This window comes from Sminthopsis crassicaudata, chromosome 4, assembly GCF_048593235.1.
Source record: "Sminthopsis crassicaudata isolate SCR6 chromosome 4, ASM4859323v1, whole genome shotgun sequence".
Lineage (NCBI taxonomy): Eukaryota > Metazoa > Chordata > Mammalia > Dasyuromorphia > Dasyuridae > Sminthopsis > Sminthopsis crassicaudata.
Window position 1 is genome coordinate 109,817,114 of NC_133620.1, and position 23,759 is coordinate 109,840,872.

Sequence of the window (23,759 nt, forward strand, 5' to 3'; positions counted from 1 at the left end):
AAAAGGGTTTAGGCAACAATTTTCAAAGCAGAAATGTGTCATTATTAAGGAACAGAATTACACATTAAATCAAGAATCCAAAATGTCCACCACAAAAGGTAAATAATTTTGATCCATCTTAAAGAAATCAAAGGATTATTCTTAGTGGGTGCATTCACACTGGCGGTACCATTCAAGGTATAATTAATGTGGTCCTGGTAGCTCAACAGACTAATGAGTACCATGAATTTATATTGATTGTAGCATTATTTGGCAGATAGTAGCTTCTGTTCCTGTAAAGCAAAAAGGATATTGGATGTATGATATGAAGTAGACAATCCATCTTTACTATTTTCCCACCTGCATGACATTGGAAAAAACACTAAACCTTTCTGGGCCTCAGTTATCTCATCTCTAAAATGAAGAGGTTGAACTAGCCTCTGGGGTCCCTTCCAGCTCAAAGTCTGTAAGCATGTAATCTTATATCATTGTTATTTTCTTCCCTAAGGGCCTACAGTAGAGACTATGAACACATGTTACAGCAGGCTTTACCAAAATAAAAGAAGTCCTGTTATATCTCTCTGTCTCTTCTCTCTGTGTCTCTTGTTTCTCTCTCTCTTTTATTTATATATATGTATATATCTGTGTTGTGTTTACATTATGTTTATGTATGACTGTGTATATCCATACACACATCTTCTATTTCATAGATAAGGGAGAAAACAATAATTCAATTTAAATATTTATTGAAAACTGCTGGGTAGATTATACATACTATTATAGAAATAAAACTCTCTCCCTATTTTTGAGAAATGTTTGATCTATTTGGGGAACAAAAACATATACAAATGAAACAAGCTAAGAAAATCTATGAAACAACACATGAACAAATGCCAGAAAATAATTTAAATTGCAAATTCATGGCTTGAGAGAACCTCCAAATAAAAATTTAAATATAAGAAACAATCTGTAAGAGATTATTGATATTACTAAAGAATTCTACACTTTTACATATGTATTCATAAGGTTCTTTTAAATGGTTACTCTCCTTTTAAATCTGAAATTTGATTCAATTTACCAAAAAAAAAATTTACCCGCATACATATGTATTTGTGTATGTGTGTGTGTATATATATATATATTTATACATATATATATATATATATATATATATATATATATATATACATATAGATACAAATAATACACATAACATATTTTAGGGGAAAGTATAGTTGAAAAAATTATCACTGACTTTTCATAGAAAATAAAATATCTAAAAATTCACCACTATATATAGAAGCATAAAAATGTAACCTTTTTGTAGTGATATTTTGAAATGACAGATTATTTTCTTAACCTGGAATATACTGAACCTTTTAAAATGTTCAACAAACTGGAATAAAAATTAGGCAAGTTAGTAGCTACCAATATTCAAAAATTAGCATCCCTCTGATGAGCTTGCCACCCCAGAGACAGCATCATTAATGGTTCACAAAAGACATGTCACCTAACAATCTGTAGTAGGCAACTGACTGAAATAACACCCCTGTTGTGAAGTCAATAGTCAGATCAATCTCTCTGGAGAAGAAAAATATTGTTCATTGATGTAAATCAATTTTTTTTCTCTAGAAATTCTCGAGAAGTCAACAGTATTTTTTCTACTGTTTATATAACACTAAACACAGCAATGCTCCTCATTAGTATAGTATACAGAAATTATTAATGTAATTTTGAATTGCCTTTGATCTGTTCAAAAATGAGTTTCCATTGCAGGAAAAAAAAAAGAAAAAAGAATTTTTTAATTCTCAAAGGATTACATATACAATACACTAGTCTTTATCAAATTTGTAAAATGCCACTCCTCTTTACAGGCAGTTTTTAAATGTCTTAGAACTGTAAGTGAGGAGGAGAAATCACCCAATCCCTCTTAGCCCAGATACATTTATCAGTGGAGATCTTGATTTTCTATTGAGTGGGAACAAGGCCTGGAAATCTCTCTGGATGTGTTAAAGATATCTGTTAAGACTGACTGGGGAACTTGGTCAGTCCCTCTGAAGCAGTATAAAATCAGAGAACTTGTTGAAAAGAGATTTCCATATGTTGAAGCAGAAGGAGTGTGTTCCAAATAAATCCCTGAAGCCCATGAGAAGGAAAAGATTGAGTGGAGCCCATCCGAAACTAGCTTCTTCACTCTGAAGGGTAAAACATCTTTTAAGGGCTCCTACAAAATGTCTTCTTGGAACTGAATTACCTGGCTGCCATATATGCTGTTTAAGCTCCAAACCAACTTCCCCTGAACTATTTATCTATCAGTGGGATATTATGGTAGAGAGTTTTGGTGTGTTATTTTGTGCCAACTTTCCTTCCTATATTATCTTAGTAAATTTTTGTTGTTCACTATTTCAGGGGTATTCATGTGATACCAATTTGGGAATTCTTAGAAAAGATATTGAGATGTTTTGCCATTTCCTTCTCTAACCCATCCTTATAGATGAGGAAACTGAGACAAACAAGCTTAAGGAATTTTTCAGGGTCACACAGCTTTTAAGTGTCTGAAGACAAATTAGAACTCAGGTCTTCCTGATTCCAGGCCCAAGGCTCTATCCACTTGGCCATTTATCTGCCACCTTAGCAAATACTCTTTTATTCCTTTCTAAAAACTAATTAAGTTAGGTCAAATACATTGGCTAATATGACAGAGAAGAAAAATGACAAATGTTGAAGGGGATGTGGAAACAAAAACTGGAATTATAAACTAGTTCAACCACTCTGAAGAGGATTTTGACCCAGCAATACCACGAGTAGGTCAATATTAGATAAGAGATTTTTAAAAAGGAAAAGAATTTAAATGTACAAAAATATAGCATTTTTGTGATGGCAAAAGTGGAAATTGAAAGGGTGCCTGTTAATTGAGGAATGGCTGAACAATTTGCAGCATATGATTATGACAGAATACTATTGTGTTACAAAAAATGACAAGCAGGATGCCTTCATAAAAAAAATTAAAAACTTGGGAAAACTTATATGAACTGATGTAAAGTGAAATAAGCAAAACCAGGAGAATACTGTACATAGTAATAGTAATATTATACGATGATTAATGCTGAATGACTTAGCTTTTTAGAGCAATACAATGATCCCAGACAATTCAGAAGGACTTAGGATTGGAAAAAAATGCTGTTCATCTCCAAAGAAAGAACTGATAAAACTCTGAATTTAGATTGAAGCATGCTTTTTTACTTTTTTGTTTTAGTGTTTTTCTTTCACAACATGAATAATATGGAAATATGATCTACATAAATTCACATGTATAATATATAGCAAATTGCCTTCTCAAGGAAGGAAAGGAGTTAAGAAAGGGAGAAACTTTGGAAATCAAAACTTTAAAAAACAAATGTTAAAAATAATTTTTATGTGATTGGAAAATTTAGTAAAATGAAAACATAATTTGGAAAAAAAAAGTCTGGCTAACTCATGGGGGAAGCTTGTGAGCTATATAATTAGAAAGTAGCCCCTATTCCTTTACATTAACCCTATAGAACCCTAAAAGAAATATAACAATCTAACTGTGGGAATACAAGATACCATTCCAGGTGGATCAGCCCAAGTAGTTATATGTTCTACAAAAGTAATCGGCAATTTCTCTATGAAATCCTACATAAATATTTATTATGACATAGATGGAAGACTTAACTCTTGGATATAACATAGATGTAAACTAACTCTTCTAAAATTTTTTCCAGCATAATGTCTACAAAGTCGAAAAGCTTTGGATGCAGTTCAAGCTCAATGACAGAATAGCCTAGCAAAGTACAGAAAAGTTCAGCACCAGAAAGTTGGCCATAGTTAATATTTTGCTTTTTCTTTAGAAATTCATTAAGACCGTCTACTAAAAAATGGACACTCTGAAGGCAGAGAATAAATACTTTCAAAATACTAAAGCAATCAGGAATTGGTAAAGTAAAAACATGGATTCGAGATTGTGCAACCAAAAAAAAAATACAAAAGTCATCAAATTTTTAAAAAATATTGAAAGTAGTCAATAAAGCAGTTTTACAACTCTCTGATTATTTGCCTCTTTTTAGAGGATTTAATGTAGCATGGTATAATGAGTCTATTGCAACTAGATTGAAGCCTTGACTATCAATTACAAGTTTGTGTGACTGTGGAAAAAAATAACACGTATATATTTCTTTAAGGTTTGCCAAGAATTTTGTATACATTACATTTCACACTGCCAGAGCCTTACCTCCAAAGTGATAGTGTGTTCAATAGATAATTCAATAGTCTTCAGATGTGGTCGTTCAACAAGTTCTGAATCTACCTTACTTTACTGCTATCTAGTCCACATTCTTCCATGTTGTTCACAAGGACTACATATGATTTCATCAGACTGTTTGTTCAAATCCTGATATGCTATGTCTATAATTATAAAATGAGGAAAAGAACTATTGTACTATATACCTTCCAGGGTTAGTATAAGGAGCTAGGAAAAATAATAAAGTATTCTATAAATATAAGTTATTATTTAGGCAATTAAGTTGTCTCATGGGTAATGGGAATAGAATGTTGATTCCATTCATTTTAATACCCAGTGTAATCTCCTTGAGGGAAAACAATCTATTAAGTAATAGAGCTGGTATGTGTATGTGTGGAGGAATCCTTGAAATTATTTACTTGAAATTTCTTCAGTGGATTATATTTAATCTGGAACCTTGCTTCTAAATACCAAACAAAGAAGAAAAGAAAATCATGTCTTTATAAAGTGTTTTTCTTTTATTTTTCTTTACTCTTTGGATTTCAAAGTTGAACAAATAAAAAGGTGTTAGAGAAAGGAGAGAAAATGAGAAGCTCATTTGCTCTTACTCCAGTATAGAGTAAGCAATATAAGTATTAGATTAGCAATTGTCAGTGAATATACCATTAATTATAATTAATTGTAAAATGAGTTGTTATACTCTTATCCATTCTCAGGCTAGCAGGGTAAAAGTGGGTATTAATGGCCATTGATACAACGTAATCTCCATCAAATAGTTGAAGATTTATTTGGTAGGTAGCTACATTTTTGAACTATACAGCAGCAAGAAAAAGCGAAAATAGAATAAATCAAAATATATTTCACCCATGAAGGCCAATGGAAGAAGTGAATAAGCTAACATTTTCATTGTTGTTCAGGGGTTTGTCATAATTAACTCTTGTGACCTCTTGTAGGAGTTTCTTAGCAAAGATAGTGGAGTGGTTTGCCCTTTTCTTCAGACCCTTTTACAGATGAGGAAACTGAGGCAAACAGGGTTAAATGATCACACAGCTAATAAGTGTCAGGATTAAACTCAGGAAGATGAGACTTCCTGACTCCAGGACTAGAACTACATTGTATTACCTAGCCACCCAAGCTAACAAGCTGTCATCTGTTAAATTTGAGATTCATAGTATTAATATCAACATTATTAGTAAAGTATACATTTCAAGGTGTTAAATTAGCTGAAAATAAGTTGTATCAGATTCAGCTCATCTTTTTAACAGCTACTAATCTCAAAGACAGGTACCACAAATCCAGATTTGATTAAAACGTCAGTCTCTCAGGTTATTCATGTTGATAATATAAAAGAATATGGACTGGATGATAATAAAATTACACAAATTCAGAACACGTTGACCAGCTACGAAGATTATTGAATCAAAAAAAATTTGGGTAAGGTCTTTGGTAGTGTAATACTAAATTCTCTCTTCAACCCTATTATGTGCAACATTTTTATCAATTAATTCAATGAAGACATTGAAGGTCACAAACTCAATTTGTGGCTGGCATAAAGCTGGATCTAAATACATTGGATGAGGAAACCAAGATCTAAAAATGTATCAGTGTTTTAGAGTAATAGCTCAAATCTATCCCTCTCTTTGACTGTGCTATTAACATTTTATCAATGATTTAGATGAAGATATAGATAATATACTTATTAAATATGCAGATGACACAAAACTATTAGGAATAGCTACTTTACTGATTAGGATGAATAAAGGTGTCAAATACCATATCATGTGAGAATTAGTTGAAGGAATCAGTGGTGTTTAACCTGGAGAAGTCTTTGGGAGGAATGTGATGGCATTCTTTGAGCATTTGAAGGGTCATCATGTTGAAAGGACAATGAATTTTGTCTTATTCACAAAAGGTAGAACTGAGAGGAATGAGTGGAGGCTTCAGAAAGGCAGATTTAGGATTGGTGTGAGGAAAACACTTCCTAATAAGTATGGTACCCCAGAAATGGCCTTGCTCTTCACCTCACTGGAGGTTTTCAAGAAAAGAATAGTTACAACTTGTTGATGTTGCAGATACAGGTTGGAGAAGATTTTTGCCACTCTCAATGGTTTCAATAATCTGAAATTTAATTATTCTTTGATACCTGGATGGATCTGTGATTTCATCAGTGAAGATATTCCTTCATCTTGGGTGGGTCACAAACCCTTTTTATATTCTCATGCCATGTGATCATCATCCACTTTCTCCTCCCCATCCTCTATTAAGAATTTATACAACATATATTGTATTTAATTTATACTCTAACATATGTAACATGTATTGGTCAACCTGCCATCTGGGGGAGGGGGGAAAGGAGGGAAAAAATTAGAACAAAAGGTTTGGCAATTGTCAATGTTATAAAATTACCCATGCATATATCTGGTAAATAAAAACTATTAAAATATATAAAAAAAGAATTCATACAAAGTTCTAGAGGTCCTTCCCTGGTCCTTTCAGAGCTCCAGGCACACCACTGCAACATCTGGCATCTGGCATCAAAATCCATGATCAGCTTTCTGTGGTATATAAGGCCTTGATGATCTCTTTTACAAGCAACTCATCATTCATTGCACCTGGTCATAACTACCAGGGGTATTTTCATTGTTCTGTGGCTCACCTATGATTTTCTTTCTTCTGAGATTATGGTGTTCCATGATTTATACTTGGGTAGCATTAGAGATTTTGGATAAGGATTGAACTCATAATTGCTATGAGAAACTTCAAGATGAAGAAACTCTTTCCTCCAATAAAGTCGACATTCTGCCACATACAGTCTTTGACAGTCGCCTATTGTACTGAAAAATTGACTACTTCTTCAGGGTCACACAGGCAATTTGTATCAAAGGTAGAACTTGACCTGGTATTCCTGAATCTAAAACTATCAATGACACACTGCCACTGTCAATATATGGAAGAAATGTTGATATTTAAAAGATGAGATTCTAAAGCACCATGCAATTAAATTTACTAAAAGCATTTCAAAACTCGGTGCAAACTAATCTTCTCACCCAAGCCCCCTTACTACCCATTAGTGGTACATATTTAAGATTTTATATGTGTATATGTGTGCATTTATGTATGTATGATATATTAGTGGATGGATATATACATGGATCTACTCAGTGGACTCCACTCTAAGGAAATTTACATACACTCACTCTAAATCAGTCATCAAATCTATAATTCAAACAAGTATTTCTTTTTTCCCATTCAAAGACTATGAGAGAGAGACAGAGACAGAGAGAGAGAGACAGAGAGACAGAGAGACAGAGAGAGACAGAGAGAGACAGAGAGACACAGAGAGAGAGAGAGACAGAGAGACAGAGAGACAGAGAGACAGAGAGAGACAGAGAGAGACAGAGAGAGAGAGAGAGAGAGAGACAGAGAGAGAGAGAGAGAGAAGAGAGAATAGAATCATGCAGAGCTGCTTCAATACAATTACAAAATATTAGAGTCCCTCAGTGGAAAGCAGCACTGAGTCTCCATATAATTCATTTTCCAACTAAAATGGAGCTTATTAAAATATCTGCTTTACTTCTCAATTAGCTCCATGCTATCTAAGTGAGATATTAAGGAATCTCTAGATATCTATCCCTAAAATTCTGAATGACAATCTCAAATTGCTACTAAAGATACATTTAAATCTCCTATTTAATCACACTCCACTGACAAAAAAAATGAACTCATGATTATGTTCCTTGAACAAATTCACATTAATGTAACACACTCAAACTTTAATTACAGACATTCCACTACAAATACTTAGGGGCCAACTTTCACATCATATACTTCATCAACATCCAAAAGATTTCTTCTGAAGCTGTATAATCTAGGAAGTAACTATTGACTGTGGACAACTACATACCTCCTTTCATCATCCAATCCAATTATTTGATTTAAAAGGCAGATATCCACAGACTCCAATGCATCCAAACTACATCCTAATCTGGCTAATCTGATTTTCATCCACTTTCTTTTCCAGTGTAGATGATTAAGCACATCTCCTTCAAACGCACAGTTTTTTTCACTGAAAAGACCATATTTGGGATACATTACTTGCAAACAAAAATTTGAGAATTCTACTTTAACTTTGGGTTAGACACCCTCCATGAACTGGCAACAACTTTGTCTCCTTGGTTTATTCATTGTTTTATATTATTACTAAATGGATTGTTTAATAAACTTATCTCCATAGTATCTCCAAAGTAAGGTATTACTTTGCTGTAAGTTTAGGAGAGTTCTACTAAAAAACAACTCTGATGCCTACCTCGTCTTATCAATGATGACATCAACACAGTGGCAGTCTGGAAGGTCTTGTCAAGCTAGAAAGGTTTCGTATATATGTGTCCAAAGGTAGATTATATGCCTTCTATCCTAGGAATAATCTAGGTATAAGAGAGCTGTTCTAAAAATGAAATGCGTTACATCATTTTGTAGTGAATTCAGGTCCATTAAAGATATTCAATCATATACTGAATAACCCGATGTCAAGATGTTAGGGTGAATATTCTTGCTTCTAAAATTTTATACTTTATCAGGCTTAGGGATAGCTTACACTAAATCACCTACACCCTCTAAACCTGTCCAATATTCTACCCATTTGTAAAATGAAGGACCAGCTACAATGGAGTATAGCAAAATTAACTACCTAATATAAGAAATCCAGGACTTTTGCCTTAATAACTACAATTATATTAAAAAATCATCCAACTTAGACTCACTTTTCATCTAATTGTATTTATTATTTACACAGCATACAGTATTACATTAAATGTCATGCAAAAGAAGTCAATAGAAAGCAAGCCTATATTCATTTTTAATTAAAAAAAAAAACCTAAAAGTCTAAATCATCTTTATTGAGAGTTAACTATCAGGTTCTTGATCCTCCTAACCTGATAATGCTTATAAATTTGGACATCAGAAAAGTGAAAGAGATGTAGCCATTTTGCTTTTGAAGCAGCAAGATGAGAAAATTCTTGGGGTGTTTTCTTCTTGCCTTTGAATTCAAAAGTCTGAATGCTTTGGCTTGGAATGAAGACCAACAATTTAGAAAATAGGGCTATAGAATTGTGAGAGTAAAATGAAAGAATTACCTGAGACTGTCCTTGCTGGGGAAAAAATAAAGGCCTCTAAGCTAAGCAATGTAATAGCAAGGAAAATGCCCCTGGGCCTTGATCAAAACCTTGACTTGAACTAGAATGTGCATTATGCCTCCTTAGCAACACACATGTGCACACGCACACAAAACACCTTAAAGCTAGAAGAGTTAACTGAAGTGAAGAAAACTTCAACAAAATAGTCCATACTCCCAAGAGTGAGAGTAAAAAAAATATTTTGCTGAGGTATGTCCAGATGGATGCAGATGCTCTGTGACACTGTAAATTGACTGTGTAAGGATCTTATCTTCCCTACAGAAGTATGACTCCCAAGGTGTTAGCAGGCTTTGGCTGTCAGCAACAATAATTCAAGAGTGTTAATTATTGACAGATTAGGGACTAACCTTATCTTTCTATCAGGAGACCGCTTTACACTGAAGACTAAGCAATGTACAACCGAGGTAAACTTGCCCACGTGCCTTTCCCATACCTTTGGGTCTCTTTAACCTCCTCCTGCCCTGGCTTATGAGGGCAGAAAAGATAGTGAGTGAAGGCATCAGCACCTCTGCTACTCAAATTGCCCCCAAAGTGACTTGAGATCCCACAAAAAAGAGGGGTGGTTTATGGTACAAACTGGAATCATTGCTGGAGATGATAGTCTAAAAGATGGCTCCATATTCAGAATTCTGCTTAATGACCCAAGATTTAATCTTAAACTATTGAGTAGAGAAGGAAAAAAAAAGAGAAAGTCCAAACCACAAGTTGTGTCTACAAAGGAACTGGTGATCCCTCGAGGGGCAATAATTAGCCCACATCAAGGTGGTTGCCCGATGAATGCCTCTTGGCAAAGCCAGGGAATTACCAAGGGTAGATTCGCCCCAGCTGCCCCAGATAAGAGGTGGCCAGTGTTAATACACAGGCTTCCTCTGCACCTCAGCAGGGCCTTCCTTTTCTAAACAGCCTCCCTTTAATGTTGGCGAATGTTGTTTTTCCATTGACTCAACATCTCGCCTCTGGTGGTAGGTCTGTGGGGAAAGTTGGAGGGGAGGGGGTGGAAGGAAGGGGGAGAGAGGAAAGTGAGAGAGGGTAATGCAAAAGAAAAAAGAGAAAGAGATAGTCACCATTGCAAACAAGCTAGACACCTGCTTTGGAAAAGAAAATGACCAAGTCCAAAAGTTCTTGCTTCCTCTTGGTTTGGATAAACCCTTTGTCCTCCCCACCCCCAACCCTAGGGAGCAACTTACGGAATGGAAACTGGCAGGGGCTCATTACTTTTCCTATATGAATTTGGCTGTCGTTATCTGAAGGAAGTAAAAAATAAGATAATTATTGAAGTACAATAAATGTGAGGGGGAGGTGGACATTGGGGGGGGGGAGCAAAGGGAGGAGAAATGGAGGTAGAAGAAAGAAAAGAAAGCAGAGGGGAAAAGAAGAAAAAAAAGATGAGGACAGGAGGGGAAGAAAAAGAAAAGAAGGGGGAAGGAAAGATAAGAAGGGGAAAGAACTAAGGAGAAAGGGAGAGTGTAGCAGAGGAGATATTTCATCCCACTGGAGTAAGATTTCTCAAGCCATGGGCGCCTCTTAGGTTAATGAGTGAATGAGAACCCCTTTGAGGCCACTGGGAGCCGAGAAAAGGTCAAGGGACATCTTCCAAACCAAATCTTGATTAAAGCCAGCTAAATGTTTTGACTTGAAGGAGACACGAAGGATTAAAAAGCAAAACAGAGCAGCGTGGGTAAGAAAGGAACAGGAAAAGAAAGAGAAATTTAAAAAAACTCACCGGGGACACAAAGGAAATGGTAACGAACACGTCTGAATCAGCTAGTCATCTGCTAACAAGCTGTAAAGATTTCCAATGACAAGTTGTCACATTAGTTTAGTGAAACTGAAGCAGCACTTATCCCTTTTCCTGTGCTTAATCTCTCCCTGCGTGCCACAGAAACATGCTACCACGTTTAATAGGATTAGTTTCGTTCACTTTCTCCCGCCCCCCCTTATTATTATTATTTTTTTTTACAATTCTATTTTCAGCAATACAAGAATCCTTGAATTCATCTACCTCCCGCTGTGCCCAGCAAACCACCACATGGATGGTTTCATTTTTACCCCCTCAATGCAATGACTTTATTTGAGGGAGGGTATGGATTCAGAAGACCTTGTGTTTTTTTTTGGTTTTTTTTTCTAATGGGACTACCAGATGCACTGAAGAGTTCTGGGCAAATGAGAGGCTATGTGCCATGAATAGTTATAGATATGCATATGTGTATATATGTGTTCATCTGTTTTTTGTATATATGTAACATGCATGTGTATGTGCATGTATGTATATGGGGAACAAAATGAGCAGTTCTGCATTCCTCTAATCTTTGCAGAGATGAAGCAATTGAGAAATGTGTGTCCCTGGCCTCTTATCTTAATTATATGACTAGATACAGGAGGTACAAAGGGATGAATAAAAGGGGAACAGTTTAAGAGGTTGTTTGCTTGTTTTTCTTAGTTATATAAAGCAAGATATTTGCTATAATATCACAGAATTATATGACAAAAATTTGAGAGCTGGCCATTTATCCATTTCATATACAAAAGGAATTCCCAATATCAATTATCAGAAAACCAGATATAAGTAGGAACATGATAATGGTAGTTAGAAATCTAGTTTCTAGTCTCAAAATACAAGTATGTGGATAGAATAGTGGGTCTGGAATCTAGAAGAATGAGTTCAAATCCAGTCTCAGACATGTAGTAGCTGTGTGATCCTTTCTAAGTTACTTAACTGCTGCCAGTCTGTTTCCTCAGCTATAAAATGGGGATAATAATAGTACCTATCTCTCAGAGTTGTTGTGAACATCAAATGGGATAATATTTATAAAATACTTAGCACAGTGCCTGGCACATAGTAAACAATAATATTCTTGTCCCCTCCCTTCCTAGTGCAACACCTTTATAACATTGAACAAGTGGCTTAATCACTTAAAGCTTTGATTTGGGGCTAGATATTATTTCATTCCTTATGTTTGTTTCCTCAGCATCCAACAGAATTTGTGGTACATAAGCAGTTCTTGCTCATTGATTGATTGAAGCCTATCCTAGCTCTAAAGTACAATGACTACAACTTTTCCCCTCTCTTCAGTTGTCCCAGAAGGTTTTTTTGAAAAGAAAATGTTGGGTTTGTCATTAACCAGAATTGTCTAGAGTTATTGGCCCAGATCATGGAATTTCAGAAAATGAAACATTAAAAACCTAAGAACTCGCAAACTTAGATCTGATCCCATATTTCATGTCTAAGAGGGGAAGGAATAACATCTGCCAATAGTTTTCTTAGTCCAGCTTTTACGAAGAAGTTACAAAAGTTCTCATAGAACCATATAGCCCACCAAACAGGAGGAAACAAAAATAGGAAAATGGATAGAGTGCAGAAGAACCAGAACTTCATTTAGCTCCAGAGAAATTGGAGTTTCTAAATTGAGATAATTCCAGGATCATAGAGGTAAAGAAATAAGATGGGAGAAGGAGTACTATTCCTGGGCATGGAAAACAAAATCTCCAGCCTGAAATGGAAAATGGGATAAATCAGATCAGATAATTAGGAGTGAACGGAGAAGGACAATGAATATGCTCTTCTGGGCCATTCTCTATATCCTTTCTTCTTCTATTCTCTTATAGCTTCAGCTTCTTCCCTACCATCTTCAGGCAATAAGCTAAGCAGGTCTCAGATTGAGTAAATATCTGCAAATGTAAATATGAGAATGGGAAAAAGAGTATAAGATAAGATGAGAGTGCAGAAGATGGCACAGTTTGTCTGTTAAATTTCTCTTCCCTCAGTCCTATTCCCTTTGCCTCTCTGTGTTCTGACACTTCTCTGTCAGAATCCTATACAAAATTGGAAACTTTGAAAGACAGAAGGCATGATTACCAAATAATGCTATATCCAACCCTTTCCTTACTTTCCCTATTTAAAAACACACCTATGCATATATGCGTACATTTATGCCCACTGACACAAGCAGACATTTAATCTGCTCTGGTGCTTTATCTAGAGGGAGCAGGCTGATAGCATCTGGCTTCCTACAACTCTCTCCCAGATGTTTTATTTTCCATTATTATATATATGATGATGATTTGAGGGATGATTTTATTCCCCAATCTTTAATATCCCAGATCTAAGAGCTTTGTATTTATCATATTTTTCAATTGGGATACTAAGAATTGATAGGCTGTGTATGAATACTTTATGCTCACTCCTTTTTTGTGTGTTTCTGTGTCTTTCTGTATCTGAGAAATAGATAGGCGAGAGGAGGCAGACAGAGAGGAGGGCAGGGTAGAAAGAAAAAGAGGAATAAGAAGTTCAAGCAAGACAGACCCTTCAAAGTTTTATACCTCAGAGAAGTGTTTCCAACCCACCTAGCCTTTATGTCAAGTTTTAGATTCCATAGATATCTGTCATATTTTCAAATCCATTTTCCCTGCCACACCCTCCTATATTGACCCTCCCTCTGCTCCTCAACCAATTCACAAACACTAAGTGAAAACTTTCTTCCTCTATATTCTGCTGAGAGAAAGCAAAATATCTTGCTTAGGACATGCAAATCATTTACAAATTTGAAAATATTTATGGTGATCTAATGATCTTAGTTCCTCTTGATTATTCTTTATTTCCTATTTCATTTCTTCATAGAATCATAGAGTTGGAAAGGGATTTAGAAATCATAGAATCATCAGGTTTAAAGTTAGAAGGGACCTTAGGAATCCTCAAGTTCAATTCTGCATTTTACAGACCAAGAAACTGAAGTCTGAAGAGTTTATTATGACTTTCCTAAATTTACATATCTAATGAATAACAAAGGCAGTATTTGAACCCAAATTCCTTGACACTATATCTGGTGTTCTTTTTATTGTAATATGCTACTAGATGGATTTTTAACTTAGGTCCACAGAGAGATTTTAGGAAGTCTGTGAACTTCTAGGGGGGAAAATGCACTTTAATTTTCACTTGCCTCTAACTGATATTTAACATTTTCTTCAAACATAAAAACTAATATTCCTTTTTTATTTAGTAATATTTTATTTTTTCAATTACATTGGAAAACAGTTTTCAACATTCATTTTTATAAGATTTTGAATTCTACATTTTTTCTCCCTCTCATCTCCCCCTTCCCAAAACAGTAAACAATTTGATATAGATTATGCATGTACAATCATTTTGAGCATATTTCCATATTAGTAATTTTGTGAAAGAAATATCGGAACAAAAGGGAAGAAAGAAAAAAAAACAAACAAAAAAAGGTGAAAATAGTGTGCTTCATTTTGCACTCAGTCTCCATAGTTCTCTCTCTGCATGCAAATGATATTTTCCATCCCAAGTCTATTGGAATTGTCTTAGATCACTGCATTGCTGAGAAGAGCCAAGTTCATCACAGTTGATTATCACTTAATTTTGCTATTGCTGTGTACAATGTTCATTCAGGATCAGTTCATACAAGTCTTTCTAAGCTTTTCTGAAATCAGTTTGTTCAGCATTTCTTATAGAACAATAATATTCCATTATATTCATATAGCACAACTCATTCAGCCATTTCCCAATTTATGGACATCCACTCAATTTCCAATTCCAATTCCATGCCACCACAAAAAGAGCTGCTAAAAAAATATTCTGAGGAGCAGTCTTTAGATTGCTCCAAACTGTCAAAGGGATCTGTGATTAAAAAGAAAAGAAAACTTTTTTAAAATAATTACTATACTATGAGCAAATTCAGCTTGTAATATAAATCACCACTATTTCCTTAACAAGTGATCATCTAGGTTCTTGAAGCAATTACCTCTTGAGATAATTTGTTCCTCCTTTGAAGAGCTTTAATTTAAAAAAAAAAAAAAATAGTTTCTTCCTTGTATTAAGCCAAAATCTGACTCCTTGTAATTACCCTCCTCTAGTTAGTTCTAGTTCTTCTTTCTGGAATAAGGAAGGCTATCTAATCCATCTTTTCCATGATGGACTTTCAAATATTTGAAGGTGATTATCATTCTTCCCCTGGTCTTTCTCTAAGCCTTCTCTTTTCTGATCCCAAGCTGTGCTTTCAAGAAGTATACCCAGAAACCCTACCTTCAATCTTTAGCCTGGCTGAGTGATCAGATGATCAGAAATCTAGACCTCAAAGAAATCTTAAGGGATCATCCAGTCCAACTCCTTCATTTTACAGCTAAGGAACCTGAAACCCAGAGGCATTCAGTAAATTGTCCAAGATTATATAGGTCTTTCGTTAATTCCCAACTTAAATGTATTGATTTAAGATTCTGTTACCTCTCATCCATATAATGCCTCTACATCTTTTGAGTGAAAGAGCATCAAGTAGCTTAATTTATGTAGAAATGGGTTCTTATTAATTCAAAATATATGAAATAAGTTGTACATTTGTCTTTTGAGATGGAAACACTGGCACTTTTTGTTTCCTTTTGAATAGGGTTTCTTGTACTGTGGTTTTTTGGGTCTGGTAGGCAGTTTTCTCTTTGAGGTCCTTGGTATTTACAAAGAAGGGAGGGTAAAAAGAAAAATTAAGGCAGAATGCAAACTTTGTGATTCTTTTTGGCTATAAATAGAATTTGCTAAAATTATAGATAGATTCAGTCTTTGTAAGGCCTTGATTCTTAACATTCATAAAATCCCATTTTCCTTTATACTAAGTGAAAAGGGGGGGGGGGCTAAATAGGTAAGGGCTGCTGAGATCATTTTGATACCAGCATTCATAAAGATTATATAAGTGCCTGTTTTCATGAGAAAACTAATGGTGATCCTATGGGTGTGTCTGTGAATATGTATTGTGTATACACAAAGATAAGTCACACAATTCTACTTCAGGAGAGCATCATAGAATCAAAGAATGTTAAAGTGATCTAACCCTACCCTAACTCATTTTCATAGAGGAAGAAACTAAGACCTAAAGAGGTTGAAATGGTTAGTGGAAGAACCATGTGTATGTTGGAGAACCCTTTTTAGATATTCTTAAATATCAATTTTGAGACCAGAAAGCTTATGTTTTTTCCCCTTTGATCTTAAAATGATACCAGACACTTAGATAGTTCCTTCCCCCTAAAAATAAAATAAAATTCCTATTTGTAAAATAGTTTGATTCTGGTTTTCCATCCCAAATGCCTTGGTTTTTTTTTCTTGCCTCATCAAAATGCAAACTCTTATGTTACTATTTTGTTCAAAATACCAACAGGAAGATAGCTAGTCTCCCCAGCACCTAGCCCTTTCAAATCTTCTCCTTGTGAATGAACCTTTTGAGGGCTAAACACATTGCAGATAAATCAAGCTCCTAAGACCAAAGCTTTAAAAAAAAAAAAATGTCCCCTGCATTTGCACCCTTGAAATGATTAAGAAAAGGCAAAGAAAGCAAAGGACAGCTAAGGAGACCTGTGAGTCACAAGCAATTAGCCTCCAGATTTGTGGCTACAAACAGAACAGTGGGTCACAACATGTAATGTTAAAGAAAGGGAACGTGGTGGTGGTGGGGAGAATTTTTATCCCTTTTAGGAAAATAAAAACGTCAAGAATCTCACACTCCGATCTTTCCACAGCCTGGGAATAAAGACTACTCCCATCCTTATTGCCCCCCACCCTATACACACTCAGGTTCTATGCTTGTTCCCTCACAAACCACACCCAGAGAATGCTATGAATAGCAGTTAGTAATGAGCTGAGGACACGTGGGACGAAAGACAATTTAAGGTGGTCACAGATTTTCCTCTTCCCTTCTTGGCTTTGCAAGAAGTCGGTGCCTCCTCTGGGTGTTCCATCCCCCTCTACAATCCTGGGCATCTCACTAAGGAAGAAAACGCTGGGCCCTGTGGGGATGGGTGGAAGGATCATCAATAAGGAATATGATCCAGTGAGTTTATCTCCTTTAGCCAGAAAATGGCAGGACCACTGAGGGTAGGAAGGTGGGCAATCTATTGGGGACGTTGTATCTGAATAGCACCTCACCCCATTGAGTTTGAGGAAGGGCGCGTCCAGAATGAATGGCCCAATCGAGCCCTCCGAACCCCCGGGTTGATGAGACTTCCCATACCAGAGGAGGGTGCTAACTGCAGCAGTGGCCTCCGTGTCCCAGCTTTAAAAGAAGCGACTTTACACTCACTGGATAAGATAGGGTCGCGGCTGAAAGAGGATAGGGGCGGGGGTGGGGGGGAGGGTGCATGGTTGTTAGCTAAAGAAAGAGAATTGATCGGAGGAAAACTCTCCCTGAATCTTCCCAGCTAGGCTATAGGAGCTCATCCATTGCTTAGTCGGCCACCAAAGCCTGAGAGTTTAAGCTTTAGGCAGGTAACTAGCTTGATCAGACGAATTACTTTGCACAAAGAATGCTTGACCGGCAGGTCCAGTGACCTGCAGGCCCAATCGTAAAGACAAACTTGTTTTAAGATTTTATTTTTTTTTAAACTTCTCAAATCGCAGAAGTACCAAAGTCAAACAGGCCTTCTCGGACTTCACGGCCTTCTCAGGTCTCTGCTCGCACCGAGTTCCTCTCCCTCCGAGAGCTTTTGACTCCCTCTTCCCCAATCCTCTCAGGCAGCCCGGACTCTTCCACTGGGATTCAAGAGAGCTAATGAAATGCTAATCTGCTTCTAAGGAAAGGCTTGGGACTGGGGGTCTAGTAAGTCGCATCATTTTCAATACAATAGGGACCCGGGGTGAAAAGGGGCAAGCAGTTCTCTCTTACAAGCCAATTTCTCCACTTCATCCCCCAGTCCCCCGCCCCGGTACTTGAGCCTCCAGCTTTTCTTTGGGTGTCGACTCAAAACCTTAATATGGGTGGAATTTTCCCCTAAAATCGGGAACCCCTCCCCATCCTGGACCACTTAAACATGGCGGTAGTACTAGAAAGAGGATGGGAGGGGAGGGAAGGGGAGGGAGCGCAACAAATACAATTCAAAATGTGCGGTTGCCTGGTGAGTCCCTCTAGTTCTCTAAGGCCCAAGCGAAATGGCTGGATTATGTAAGTAACATCTCACCATGTGCTTACCACCATCTGTTAAAATCTTGGTACTGGAAAGTTTGGTGCCTGAGGCAAAGCTAGAATTGGCGTTGAAGAGATCCATTTTAGACCCTCTTCCATAAACATTTAGAACAGAGATTTCCCTCTTTTTTTTTTTTTTTTTTGGTCCTCCCCCCTTCCCGTGTGTGTGTGTGTGTATGTGTGCGTGCATACGCGCTCGCGCGTTCTGTGAGTGAGAGTGTATTGTAAAGTATTAGTCGAAAGGTGAGCCCTGGAAATAAGTGGTTGGGGAGAATTAGGGGTAAACCTCGTGGTTTAAAAATTGTTTTGTTTTCTTTGGCTGAATTTGGTTTGGACTCATCTAGGGCCTCCTCGAGGTGAGGGATGAGGAATGGGGATGCAGAGAGGGAGGGGTACTTCCTTTTTTTGGAGACTTTGCTTCCCACAAACAAACGCCACTACTATCCCCCGAATCCCCGGAAACTCTTCTAAGGTTTGTACTTCAAGTTCTATGGAGTGATTCGCTTCTGTTTACTTTGAAAGCTGTTGGTTAAACAAACATTACTCTGGAGGCTCATAAGCTGTGGAGTTCCCAAGGGAGAATCTCCGCAGCTGCTACTTGCTACTGATCTTGTGGCATTTCACTTTTTTCCCCCATTCTTTTTTTTTTTTTTTTCGGAACCAATTCTGGTTATAGATTTGGCTTTTCCCCGGGGCATCAGTGAATTGGAACTCCCTGGGAGACATGCACTCTGTCTCTGTTCGGGGCCAGGCGCTAGCCCTAAGGGTTGGTTTTTCTTCCTTGCTCTTTCCGTGTGTGTGTGTGTGTGTGTGTGTGTGTGTGTGTGTGTGTGTGTGTGTGTGTGTGTGTGTGTGTGTGTGCGCGTGTGTGTGTGTGCGTGTGCGCGCGCGCTCGAGCCAGCCCGAATGCTAGTATGCGCTAGTGTGTCTATCAAGATCACTAGGGGCTGTCTTCTGAAATCCATACCGCTGCTTCTTGTTTTAGTAACGAGATCAAATCGCGGTCCACAGAAAGGAAAAAGCCGATTTGGGGTTTTATGAAGTTTGGTAGTAATTGGTAGTGTTTTAAATGATGTAGTCGCTTCCTTGCTCCCATTCAGTTCAAAGAAAGAAGCGGGGAAGGGGGGTGGGGAGGATCACTTCGCCAAGGAAATGCCAAGGTGTACTTCATTTATTTACTCTACAAGCCAAAGTGACACTTATTTTATAAAGAGTAAATAAATTCATCAACAGTGAAGACTTCTTAAATTTGCAATAGAAGAAAGTTCGAAACTTTTCCAAACTTAAAAATTCTTGGGTGAGAAGAAAGATGTCTTGTTTGAACCAATAACTGCTTGTTTTCAGAGATAATTCCTATCTGGTCTTGTCTCCAAGCTTGTGGGGACCCCTTCCTATGAAGAAAACAGATGGGAGAATCATAGCAGATAAGTGAGACAAGGGCCTTGTGTCTTGCTTCTTTTAGAAACAAGAATAATAAGAATGTAAGAAACAGCGACCCGATTTGAGGAGGGAAAGATTGTAAATGGCATGTGTCTTATGTACACTAAAGGACAGGGCAGCAGGACTGCACAGGCGAAATCCTCGGATGACAGAAGTTGCAGGCTCAGAGGTTTGCTCTCTGTCTCTTGCCGGTGGTTGCGGTTTTATTTCAGTAAAGCCCGCTTCTGGACAGCTAAGGCAGGCTGCACAACTGAGGAAGCCAACACAGTACAGCAAGATAGCAGGTAGGAAGGTTTAGAAGGGGTGACTAGGGACAGAATAGGTAACTAGGAACAGCTGAAACAGCAAGAGGACAAAAATCACATCTCTGACCCCTAAACCAACACTGTCCTTAAGCCCTTTCACTGTTGTACCCTCCACTGAGTCTGGTAAAGGAATAGAGGCGGCCTCAGGAACTTTTTCCTCAAACAATTCCTCCCGGTGAGTGTATGAATGAGTTTGGGGGGTGTAGCATGCATCTGAGTCTTCGGAACAATAGAAATGAACTTTTAGGCTAAAGTTCAATTAATTTGTTTCCCCCCCTTTGGGGGAGTCTGACTCCCCTATTCCTCCGCCTCCGTCTTCCTCTCCCTGTTGTTTCGAATGCCAGACTGGATAGATGGCTTTAAGGTGTAGAGGACACGTCTCCCTGACTCTTACCAGTTTCCTTGGGCTCTGGCATTGGCTTCCATTTGGAATCTTCGATTCTTAAGATGAAAAAAGAAAAAGAGGAGGAAGAGGAAGGAAGGAGAAGGAAGAAGAGGAGGAGGAGGAAGAAACAAGGAGGAAGTATACTATTCTTTAGGATCCAAATTTTTCCCCAACACACCAGACTATCTGGAAAATACCAGATAAAGGCATTATTGAGTCTCTGTATCTACTGGAAATTCTGATATAAGTCCTTCTACACTCAAATCTAAACTCTCCTAGCTCAATTAAATTATTTGATAGAATAACGGAACACTGGAAGACTCTGTGTGTGTGTGTGTGTGTGTGTGTGTGTGTGTGTGTGTGCGTGTGTGTCCAGGGTAAGGACTAGGGTATTATGTAGGCTGATTTTCCCCGGGATTTTTTTTTTTTTTTTTTTTTTTTTTTTTCATCTTAGCCGAATAGATTTAACCTGGCCGGTTTGATTTTTTTTCTTCTTCTTTCCAATGTTTTAATTCTGTGCCAGAAAGTTTCCTGCGGTGCTTGACTTGGACGAGTTATCATCGTTATTTTTTTAAGAGAACTTTAATATCCTCCTTCTCACAGTTTGACGGTTCTGTGGCTGAAATTAAAAGCGTCCAAGAAAAGGGGCGTGTGCTCGTGTGTGTGTGTGTGTGTGTGTGTGTGTGTGTGTTCGGGAGGGGACGGTGTGGTAGTTGGTGGTGTTCTGGCTGTTTACTATTAACACACTTCATAAATCTGCCATAATAGCTGAGGTGCAAAGAATGATCAGAACCTTTGATCTGATTAAATTCCAAGTGCTGTAGCGGAGGAAACATGCGGATCCTTTCCAACTCCCCCCCCCCAAAAAAAAAAAAAATTATCGAAGGAATGTAGTTCAATCGGTACTTAATAGGCAAGGTATGAATTGTTTTTGACTTCTCAATCCTTGCAAGTCCTTATTTCTATAGGACCTAAAGTCGTGAACTTAGTGGCTTTATTAAAAATCATCCTATCCTCCTTGAAAGGTAGAATGTATAACTTTAGACCAAAGGTGCTTTTTTTTCTTTCATATTTGTAGCTTCTAAGTCCTAAGGATCCCTTTCAAGTGCATATTCTCTTCTTTATTATGTGTTTCTGTCTCTGTCTCTAAATTTGCCCCTGAGTTTTTTGGTCTCTGTCTTAATCATTTTAAATCGAAAAACTCTTATTTAGGCATTGTATTGGTGTACCAGATTTAAGAAGATTTGACTACTTTCCTAAAGAGCTTCCTAGTTTGCTACACCGGCTCTCTAAAAAAGTATGTACAAGTTAGTCAGAAGTGCAGGGATCTATTTTCCTTCCATCATCCTAGGACGAATTACCAAGTCATAGAGAGCCGGAACTAGGAGAAACCTGAAAGAATATTTAGGTAGGTCCCCTCATTTTAAACGGAAGCAAACTGAGTTGTTCATGGCATGCAAGGAAATTGTTCGGTAAGGCTTATGTCTTTTAAGAAGACTGACTGCTGAGCCTAAAAGTTTAAAAAAAAAAAAAAAAAAAAAAAAAAAAGATGCTCTCAGAGGTAACTAAGCGCACCTCTATCTCCAAAGAAACGTAGGGCAATTGCCTGGAACTCGGACAATTTTACCCCCCACACCTTCATTATATACAGTTTTGGGGAGATGTATGAAACATCCAACAATTTTCTCCAAACTTACCTGCATGTCAGCCCACTTCCAAGAGAGATTGAGATAGAGACCGCGACTGGGAGACACAGAGGGACGGGCGGGAGGGGGGGACGCGGGGGAAGAGGAGAGAAAGAGAAAGAGAGAGAGAGAGAGAGAGAGAGAGAGAGAGAGAGAGAGAGAGAGAGAGAGAGAGAGAGAGAGAGAGAGAGAGAGAGAGAGAGAGAGAGAGAGAGAGAGAGAGAGAAAAGTGACACATTTTGATGTATTTCGCACGATTACTAAGTAAATGAGATAGTTTGGGTGAATACCCTTCCCTTCTCCCTCCCCATTTCTCCACCTCAGTTGCCTGCTACACCCTACTCTTTCGATCTACTTCTCGGTGCCTTCTTTCCTCAAGTCTGAGGAGCGCTTGGCCTCTCTGGGGGGCTTGATCAGTTCTGGGAAGAAGAAGAAGATGGAGAAAAAAAAAAAAAAAAAAGACGAGTCCAGGAAGAGCAAATCTAAGAGGGAGCTGCCCGCACTCATCAGCTCGCCTTGCACCAGCTCGCAAATGGCCAGCTCCCCCGAAGCCCCCGATGTGGTGGTGATCAAGGCTCCTTCCTTGCAACAGGGGAAGGGACGGGGGACTGTGTGTGAGAGAGAGTCTAGGGGGAGGAGGGGGAGGGGAGGTGGAGTGCTCGGAGGGATGGAGGAGGGGTGGAAGGCGGCGAGGGCTGGAAGGGGGGTGTCCCTCTCTCCTCCTCTTTTTCACATCTCCCCCACCCCTTTTATTTTTTTTCCTCCCAAGTTCTCTTGCCTCGCTATCCCCCCTTGAATCCGAAGGCGCCTCCCGATTGGGTGCTGAGTCTGGGTACGTCAGTCAGACTGTGACGTGCAGTCTTCCTGTTTCCTTCAGCTGTGTCTTAAAGTAAATCTTGTGGAGCGAAGCTCAGCTGTGTGAGCGCTCTGAAATTATACACCATTGCAGCCAGGCAAAGCAGAGCGGCGCAAAAGAGCTCTCCCTGGGTCTGTCTCCCTCCCTCTCCTCTCGCTCTCTTGCTCTTAGCTCCTCTCCTCTCCTCTCCTTTCCTCTCCTTTCCTATTTTCTCCTTTCCTTTCCTCTCCTCTCCTCTCTTCTCCTTTCCTTTCCTTTCCTTTCCTCTCTCCTCCTCTTCTGTCCTCTCCTCGCCTTTCTTATCCTCTCCTGTCCTGTCCTGTCCTCTTCTCTCCTGTCTTCTTCTTCTCTCCTCCGCCCTCTTCTCCCCTCTTCTCTTCTCCTCCTTCTCTCGCTCCTCTCTTCTTTCTCTCTTTCACTCTCTCCCACTCTCTCCTTCTCTATCGCACACACATTCACCCTCCCTTGTCAAATTACAATATTCAGCAGCAGCAAGACATCAGCGTGTGTGTGCGCGCGTGTGTATTTTCCACTCTCTTTCCACCGGCAAAAAAAAAAACCAAAACAAAAAAAACCCAAAAACAAAACAGAAAGAGAGAGAGAGAGAGAAAGAGAGAGAGAGGCTCAAATCCATCGCTTTTTGCACTGAGTAAGTATCTCTTACCCCTCCTACGTCCCCCCTCCTTTAAAAAAGAAAAGCAC

The 23,759-nt window shown here is 38.2% G+C and overlaps 1 protein-coding gene across 5 annotated transcripts in view; it reads left to right on the forward strand.

Moving 5' to 3' along the window:
* The first annotated feature begins 23,061 nt into the window (after positions 1-23,061).
* Positions 23,062-23,759, forward strand: part of PROX1 (prospero homeobox 1) — a 58,346-nt gene continuing 57,648 nt past the window's right edge. For 2 of the 5 annotated variants that reach the window (XM_074309140.1, XM_074309139.1), the window contains exon 1: positions 23,062-23,706. The gene's annotated coding sequence lies outside the window, so the exon portion shown is untranslated. The remainder of the gene's footprint in view (positions 23,707-23,759) is intronic. The other 3 variants (XM_074309142.1, XM_074309143.1, XM_074309141.1) reach the window with 2 other exon arrangements.